The following is a 9031-nucleotide window of genomic DNA, read 5'->3' as shown; positions in this document are numbered from 1 at the left end:
TAGATGCTTTCTAATGAATTTCATGTGGGTTTTGAATAAACCGAGCAATAAGGCCAACAACAAAGGAAAGGTCAGGACGAGTATGGGTCAAATACAAAAATTTTCCTACAAGCTGACGATATAAGGTAGCATCAACTTCAGAGGAAGTACAAGTGACTGAAATTTTGGCTCTAGATTGAAAGGGAGAAGGGGTTGGCTTACAATCTTCCATGTGAAAGTGGTGTAGAAGATCACAGGCATACTTGGACTGGGAAAGGGAAATACCTTCTTTGGATTGCAAGACTTGAAGACCGAGGAAATAATGCAAGTGTCCTAAGTCCGTCATTTCAAACTTCTTTTTAAGGTTGGACTTCACATGGTTTATATGTTTGGGATCACTACCAGTAAGAATAATATCATCAACATAAAGAACAAGAATGATAAGAGACTTACCCACTTTCTTGGTGTAGACAATATTGTCAGAATGACACCAAGAAAACCCAGTATCTAAAAGAAAGCTATCCATTTTGGCATACCAAGCCCGGGGGGCTTGCTTGAGACCATAAAGGGATTTCTCAAGCCGACATACAAGGCTGGAGTCTATTTGTATAAAGCCAGGAGGTTGTTCCATATATATTTCTTCATGCAAGTCCCCATGCAAGAAGGCGGATTTAACATCCATCTGATGGATTTCCCATTTGAAAGAGGTAGCAAGGGAAAGAACAAGGTGGATAGAGTTCATTTTGGAAACAGGGAAGAAGGTTTCAGTATAGTCAATGACTTCAACTTGTGAAAAACCCTTAGCAACATGATGAGCTTTATGTTTATCAACTTTTCCATCTGGTCCAAACTTGGTTCTATAAACCTATTTGCATCTAACAATTTTTTGTCCCTTTGGAAGAGGAACAAAGTGCATGTATGATTTTCCAATAGTGGACTATATTCTTCATTCATAGTTGCATCCCAATCTGGATGGCTTGAAGTTTCTATAAAGGTGTCAAGATCATAATTCGCTGAATCTTGAGCCAGTAAAGAAGAGGCTTTATCAAACTGAGAACGTGTGCAACATTGATCTGTAGGATCACCTGCAAGAGCGATTGCTGCATCCCGAGTAGCGCGTACCCATTTTGGAAGCTGAGGAGCTGAAGGAGGATCTCGATAAGGTGGGGGAGGATTGTCATCCTCATTGTCATCATCTAAAGAAGAAATATTTTCAGAAGTATAAGGGATAGAGAGAGGTGGCACATCTGCTGAACTAGGCTCATAGGCCGATATATTTTCAAAAAACTTGACATCTCTTCTAATGATAATTTTTTTGGATTTAGGTGGAAGAAGTCGATATCCTTTGACATCTTCAAAATATCCAACAAAAGTACATTTTTCACTCTTAGGTTCTAAGGCTTTATGTTTCTCATCTGGAATATGGGCCCATGCTTCAATTCAAAAAAAACGAAAGTGACTTACATCTGGTTTAATTGCACTCCATGCTTCTTTTGGAGTGATATTCCTTAAAAGCTTAGTAGGAGTGCGATTTACTATGTAATTTGCACAGTTAATTCCTTCTGCCCAAAAACCAAGACTAAGTCCTTTAGATTGAAGTATACAATTATCCATTTCCTTTAGGGCACGATTCTTCCTTTCAACTACCCCATTCTTCTGTGGACTATATGCAACAGTATGTTGCAATTGAATTCCATTCTCAGTGAAAAAGTTGATGACTTTGTTGTTAACATATTCTCCGTCATTATCAGATCTTAGCTTAACAATTTGATGTCCAGATTGTTTCTCAACAAAGGCCTTAAAGGCCAAAAACATGTTAAATAATTCACTCTTGAGTTTTAAGAAGTATACCCAAGTGCATCTAGAGAAATCACCAATGAAAGTTAAGAAATACTTGTAGCCAGAGAATGAAACAACTAGAAGTGGAGCACATAAATCACTATGCACAAGCTATAAAGGGGCTAAGGCATGCCAAGAGGGCATGTTTTTCAAAACTATCCTGATGATGTTTTCTGAGTACACATCCGGAACAAACACCATCTCTACAAGATACCATAGAAAGACCTGTCACTATACTTTATTTACATAGATTTTGAAGGGAGCGATAGTTTAAGTGACGAAATCGCTCATGCCAAAGTTTTCTCACTTCATCATTATGATCAAAAATACCGAGGGAAGAGTTGATGACCTAAATTTGTTAAAATTATACAACCTTGTAGAATCATCAACAATTCCATTAGCTAAAATATGTCTAGGATCTCTTAGGTCCTTAATTACAACATCATGAGGTGAAAATTCAACGATTTTACCTTCTCCTGAATGAGTTATTTGATATTCAAATATAAGATTGCAGGATAAGGTAGGAACACATAATACATCATTAAATTGACCATTGTCTAGATGAATAGTTCCAGTCCCTATAACACTATGAGATCTATCATCACCAACATATATAATTTTGGTGTTACAATCATTTAAAGAAGAAAACATGGCTTTTTTTTTGGCCATGTGATAAGAAGCTCTAGAATCAATGAGCCACTCATGAGAATGAGAAGAAGTAGATAAAATTAGTGTATAACTAGACCGAGATGCTTGAAAACCACATGCATAAAGTGTTATTCCTGAAGATGAAGTTGAAGTTGAAGAGTGCTCCAAATGTATGTTATCATTCTTCATTGTTGTTTCCAAAGCTTCCATCTTCTTAAAGCATTTGGATTCTAAGTGGCCATCTCGATTACAAAAGTTGTAATGTCTATCAGTCTTCTTCCCTTTGTTTTTATTTTCCTTATCATTTTGTTGAATTGATTTTTCATTTTGAGACTGAAATTGCTTAGTACCCTTGTTTGGTTTAACACCATTATTTTTAGGATACTACTTCTTAGAATTCTTTGAATTTAGTTATTGCTAGTCTGCTAAGTCTTTCTTAGAAGAGTTTCCAATATTAAGAAGACCAACATTTAAGAGTTTTTCCTGTTCTCTTATTAAAGAATCACAAAAGACATCATAAGAGGGGGGATTGTAGGCTTTTCCTAGAGAAATAACGGCTTCTCTAGTAGAATGGAAGGTGGAAACAAACATAGAGTAGGTTGGTCCTAACCTCGTAAGAATGGAATAGATAAGGCTACCATCTTCTTTCTTAACCTTAACACCTTCCAAGAGAAGTCTAAGGATCTTGAAATTTGATAGAAAATCTTCAATGGAAGAAAAATTATTGGGGTCCAACGTAAGCAACAAATTTTCGAGTTAATGGGCTCTAATTTCATTTTTAATTCCAAAAACTTTATTGATTCATTGCTTCATCAGGGGTATCAAGTTCTGCGATATGGAATCTAAGGTCTAGAGAAATACACATCCCTATCAACTCACGTGATTGATCTTTCTTATTTTCCCATTTGGCTTGCTTATCTTCATATTTAGGTTTAGACTCTTGGCCTGAGGATATTCTATAAAAACCTTTACTGCTAAGTAAACCAACAATGTAGGACAACCATTGGAAGTAGTTGGTGTTGTCAAGAATAACTTGGCATGAAATTTCCATTTTAACAGAAATAGAAGCTATAGATGTTGAGACTAAGTGTTCCAAAGGGAATATCTCGAAAAATTAAGCCGATTAAAAAAAAACGGTTCTGAAAACAGCTTCCGGATGAAGAAGTTATGACTTTTTGAAGAAAAGTTGTTGGAGATGCTGACGAAGTACGTAAGTGTTCGGAAGTGAATGATAATGTTATATTTTAATAAAATCCCCCCATTTTGAAACTTAATCTAATTAGTTCACTTTTTAAAAAGGATTACTCTGTGACCCACTTTTATAAATAAGTGAAATTCACCTTTACATTGGTACTATATAAGCTACCCACTAAATTGTAACTTAAATAAAAGATAAAGTGACTTTAGAATTATAAGTGACTCACTTTTTATAATGGGCGAGAACACTTTTACATAAAGTAACTTTAAAACATAAGTTACATGTGCTTTTTGAAAAAGTAACTCAACAAAAAGAAAGACTTGAACCCAAGACCTCTATTCTCATAAAGTAACTTTGGACCAAGTGAGCTAGTTTAAAAGGCTAGTAACTTTTGGAAAATAGGAGGGTTTTTTTTTTTTTTTAACTCACTAAAGCTTTGGGGCGCATGCTTACTTCAAAAACCAATTTTTTCCTACCAAAAAAAAAAAAAAAACCACACAACCCAAAAAGAACATGCAAAAAATAACAAGTCTTACGGCTTAAAGTTAGATTTCGTCGGAAACTAAATATTTTCCACAATGTTTCTGATTTTTTGAGATCACACTAAAACGCGGCGGAAAAGAACACACGCATGAGAAAAATCCTTCATTTATGTTTCTTATTTTCCCAGATCGCACAGAGTTGCGGGGCAAAGAGCATGCGTGGAAATGAAAGGTATAGATCCGATAATAAAAACATAGAGATAAATAAACCGAAATAAATAGAGAGATAGATAACTAAAACTGCAAATAAATACTATATAGCTCCAAATCTTAAAAATGACATAGCTAGGGCTACCGGAAACCTTTTCGCGTGAAACGAAAGGGGTTCTCACTGTACCAAATGCTCCTAACACAATAGAGCAGTCCACTCAGGCCGAAAGCTGTCTGAAACAATAGATCTAGGGAACGAAATTCGGATGCAATTGTACTGGCTTCGGATTTGGATCACCAATGGATTCGTCCCTCAAATAGCTCTAATACCATGTAGGAATTTACAGGGTAAGTTCCTTATATAGAACACCAAGGGACACCACTCACAAATAGATCACAGATCAGTACACTAGTATCCTTGACGTGGTTAAAACCCTCAAAGAGGGAAACAGTCCATGGCCTGAGCCAACGCGACCACTTCAGGCAAGTTATTAATGTAATAGAAAGAAAATTTACATAAACTTCTCTCATGAACGATCACCTTACAAATGAACCTCCATGCTCTTTAAATAGAGATCATGGACCAATCGGGTGTTAAGCCACAGATCAAGTGTCGGTAATACCAAGGAGAGAATGAACCGCCAGATCACTTCATGTCTAGAACATATCGTGACCATCAGATTGTAAGTTACAAAAGTGCAAAGTAAAGAAATACACTTTACCTAACTCTACACTAGACCAAGTTATACTTAACTATTTCCTATGTGTCGGAATATCCTAACAAGAAGCCCCACTATCAATATACTAAACCTCAGTGGAAGTAGAACTTGATAAGAAAGAGACTTTTCTTCTAGTCTGGAAGCCAACACAAAATTGTCATGATCCATTATGTACTTCGTGCTTTCCTTTTTCCCAAGATAACTGTGTGAGACCCTTTGAGTTTCTTCTCCAGCAGCATCGTGTCCACGACTCATTATAGACTCTTTAATCTTGTTGCTCGATCTCAGCTGTGATACCATGTGAAAATTTCTAACATGAAATTCTACTGCAACAACTGATTTATTTCTCCTACTTATTTTCCACAATAAGTTATTTACAAAGCCCTTCAGTAAACATCAAAGTAAATTCTACTGCAGTTGTCACATAATAGTATAGAGAAAAGAACAGTGAAACACAAGCATAAGAATCAATCACATCAACATAGTTTTTTTGGACAATATTCCCCAGAAAAACCCAATGCAGGAAAACCGACGCAACAGATGAGGGTTTATTTATTATTCTTCAACAACAATCTCTTTACAAGGAATGATTTTTTAGAACATAGAGAAACCTTTGTGAAAAAACCTGAGATCATTTTCCTCCAGTCACTGGAGAAATTCTGACACTCAAGAGACCCTCCAGCCTCCACTGCGTCAGCTCTGCGTCATCTCCTGCATGAGGATTGCATCCTTTGTTGTGTTGCCTCTTTGAGCTATCCCTATGTGATGCCCCTCTGATGCACTATGTCCCCTCCTCCTTAGTCTCCGACTGATTTTTATACCCTCCTCTTCCTTCACCCTACAACTCTCCCTTTGAAATTGAACTCTTACTTCCGGAGAATCGACTTCTGTCGGGTTACTGAGTATTTTCCCAGGGTATCTCCAAATAAATCTCAAGTCTTCATTTATACTTTTCCTGTTGAGATATCAACGGTCGTGATCTAATCTATAATCAACGGCTAAGATTAAATTAGAGTTGATATTCATCTCTTAGAAGCTTCCCACCCATATTTACATTAATTCACTTTAATTATTTTAATTTCCTAAGTTTTAGCTTACGCACCATTAAAAACAATTAATTATTTGAATAACATGCACTCAGGGTGGAATTTCTCCAAACAATTTCTGGGTCCTGGAGATCTCATGTGTTCTATCCCCTCCACAAAAATTTGGATCTAGATCACATCCTATGCTACACAAAAATAAACACCTCCCTACATCAACATTGCTCCCATAACATACCTACTTGTATATGTATCCACTTCAAAGGGTTGTTGCAAGTTCGGTAATGCCAAAACTAATTCTTGATTGATATTCTTCTTTAACTCCTCAAAGGCCCTTTGCTAACCCTTTCCCCACTAGAAACTCTTTCCACTTATTGTTATGGTGTGGAGTGTTGTTGCTACCACTAAAAATGATGATATGAATTTCCTTAGGTACTATATTGCCCTAGCGAAACTCCTAACCTTGGAAATATTTGTAGGCACTAGACATTTCATGATGGCCTCCATCTTGGCAAGATCTATTTTAAGCTCTCCTCCACCTATCAGATACCCTAGGTACACCAAACAATGTTGTGAAAAATCACACTTCTTGAGATTTGCTAGTAGTTGGTGCTTCTTTAATGTCTCCAGTACCTACGTCAAATATGAGATGTGCCCCAATAAGGTAGCGTTGTATACCAGTATGTCATCAAAATAAATAATAACAAATAAATCTATAAAAAGGGAATGATGTATCATTCATTAACCACATAAAGTTGGTGCATTTTATAGGCCAAATGACATGACTACCCACTAACCTTTCCAAGTTTTGAAGGTAGTCTTCCAGGAATATTCTTCTCTAACTCGAACTGGTGATATTCAAATTTTAAGTCCATTATAGTGAAGCATCTCACTTATTTCAATTGATCTAGCAGATCATATATTCTAGGCAGAGGGTATATGTTCTTGAGCCTAATTTTTTTTAGTTTCCCATAATTAATACAAATATGCCAAGTCCCATCCTTCTTTTGCACAATGATGATGGGTGACCCACATGGCAATGTACTCAGTCGAATGACACCCTCTTTAAATAGTTATTTTAGTTATTTCTTCATCTCACTGGATTCTATAATAGACTACCTATGTAACCCAAGTTTTGGCAATGAGGAGTCTGACAATAGCTGGATCTCATGCTCCACTTTTGTCTTGGGTGGTAGCCCTTTAGGCTCCTAGAACACATCCATGTATGCTTGTAGCAACTCTTCTAGTTCATGTTTCTATTTCTTAATACACCCCTCCAGGGATGCCTTTTCTCTCGCTAACTCTTCTATAGACTAATTCTCTCTTAAAAGCAGTAGAAAAAAAAATTGCTAGAGCTGATCAGTTTCATAGATTATTTGGAATTTACTAATGAAATTTTCGATTTTCATTTGTCCAAATTGATGGTGAAAAAATTACTATCCTTGATGAGCCGATACTGGTTGGCTCTCCACATGAATATTTCATCCCTCATGTACATGTAGGGACTTCCAAACACCACTCCACATACATTAAGGGGAACTACAACTAGTTTTTCTTCATCACTAAAATAAGCGCTCATAGTAAATCTAATTTTTCACTGTTTTTTACTTTTATCCCTACATCCTGTTGATAAATCTAGGGCATCAAGTATTAAGTGATTTCTCTTCAATTAGTAAATGTTTGTGAGTACTTTAGATTAAGGTCTTCTTTTACTTAGGTTATTAGTGTTCTTCTTCATCAAACAACTACCAAGGCATGAACATAAATAGAAAAGAGACACAGAATGTAGGCTATCATCCATGGACAAAACCTCTCACTCTCTGAGAGGAAAACCCACACAAATACTTCTTATAGATATTCCAATTGACGAATACCAAGACCAAGAAACTTGACGTATTTTCCACTCCAAGACCAAGACACTAGTTCTCTTGACTATCAACCTTCTTCTCTTTTCTTCTTCTCGACTCTTTTTCCACTTCGATATTCTTAGCACCGAGACATTATTACCACCGAAACCTTGTCACTGTAATGACACCGATATCTTCTTACTGAGTCCTCACCAAGATCTCATTTCGTTGATGGCGCTGAGTCCTTCTCACTATGATAACATCGATTCCTTCATACTGTGGTGGCACTGAAACCTAGTTATAGTGGTAGCATCAAAACGAACTGTGGTCACACTGAGATCATCTCCTATCTGGGCACACTGAGATGGTCACCAAAACTATGATAGCAACAAACTGTGGTCAAACTGAGATGGCTCCAAGATTGTGGTTTTCTGAACTGTAATGACATCAGGACAGAGAGACTTCTTCTTTGTGATAATAACAAACCTTAATCACTATAATTTAATCGAAATGTTTGTTGGCATTATGATATAGGTGTTGTCCTTGATGGCAACTCACACAGATAACAGTTCACAGTGCAATAGGTTAACAACAAAGGATTACAGATCAGACTCTAGAGATTGAAGAAAGAGAGGTATACACTGGTTCATTTTGTCCAAGTAGTGTATACATGTGGGTTAACAGAACAAAAGGAGTGTATACATATGCACACACTTTCACAAAAGGAAAACCGCGTATGGGATGGAAAACCAAGGTTTTGGTCCAAGCTATTGGTCTAAGGTATTTGGTCCGAGGTTTTGGTCCAAGGTATTGGTCTGAGGTATTTGGTACGAGGTTTTGGTCCAAGGTATTGGTCTGAGGTATTTAGTCCTAGGTATTGTCCGAGGTATTGGTCCTAAATGGTTTTGGTCCAAGGTATTGGTCCTAAGTGGTTTTGGTCTAAGTTATTGAGAAAGGCCTAAAACTATATAAGGAGGAGAAGATCATTAGGCCAAATTGTGCAAGTATTGAATATCTTTTGAAGAGTTAGATCAAATATGCAGATTATGGGTCTATGATGCTTTTC

This window comes from Pinus tabuliformis, chromosome J (assembly GCF_031772625.1).
Source record: "Pinus tabuliformis cultivar Carrire ecotype Pingquan chromosome J, CPIR1, whole genome shotgun sequence".
Classification (NCBI taxonomy): domain Eukaryota; kingdom Viridiplantae; phylum Streptophyta; class Pinopsida; order Pinales; family Pinaceae; genus Pinus; species Pinus tabuliformis.
Note: the sequence above shows the minus strand (reverse complement) of the source record.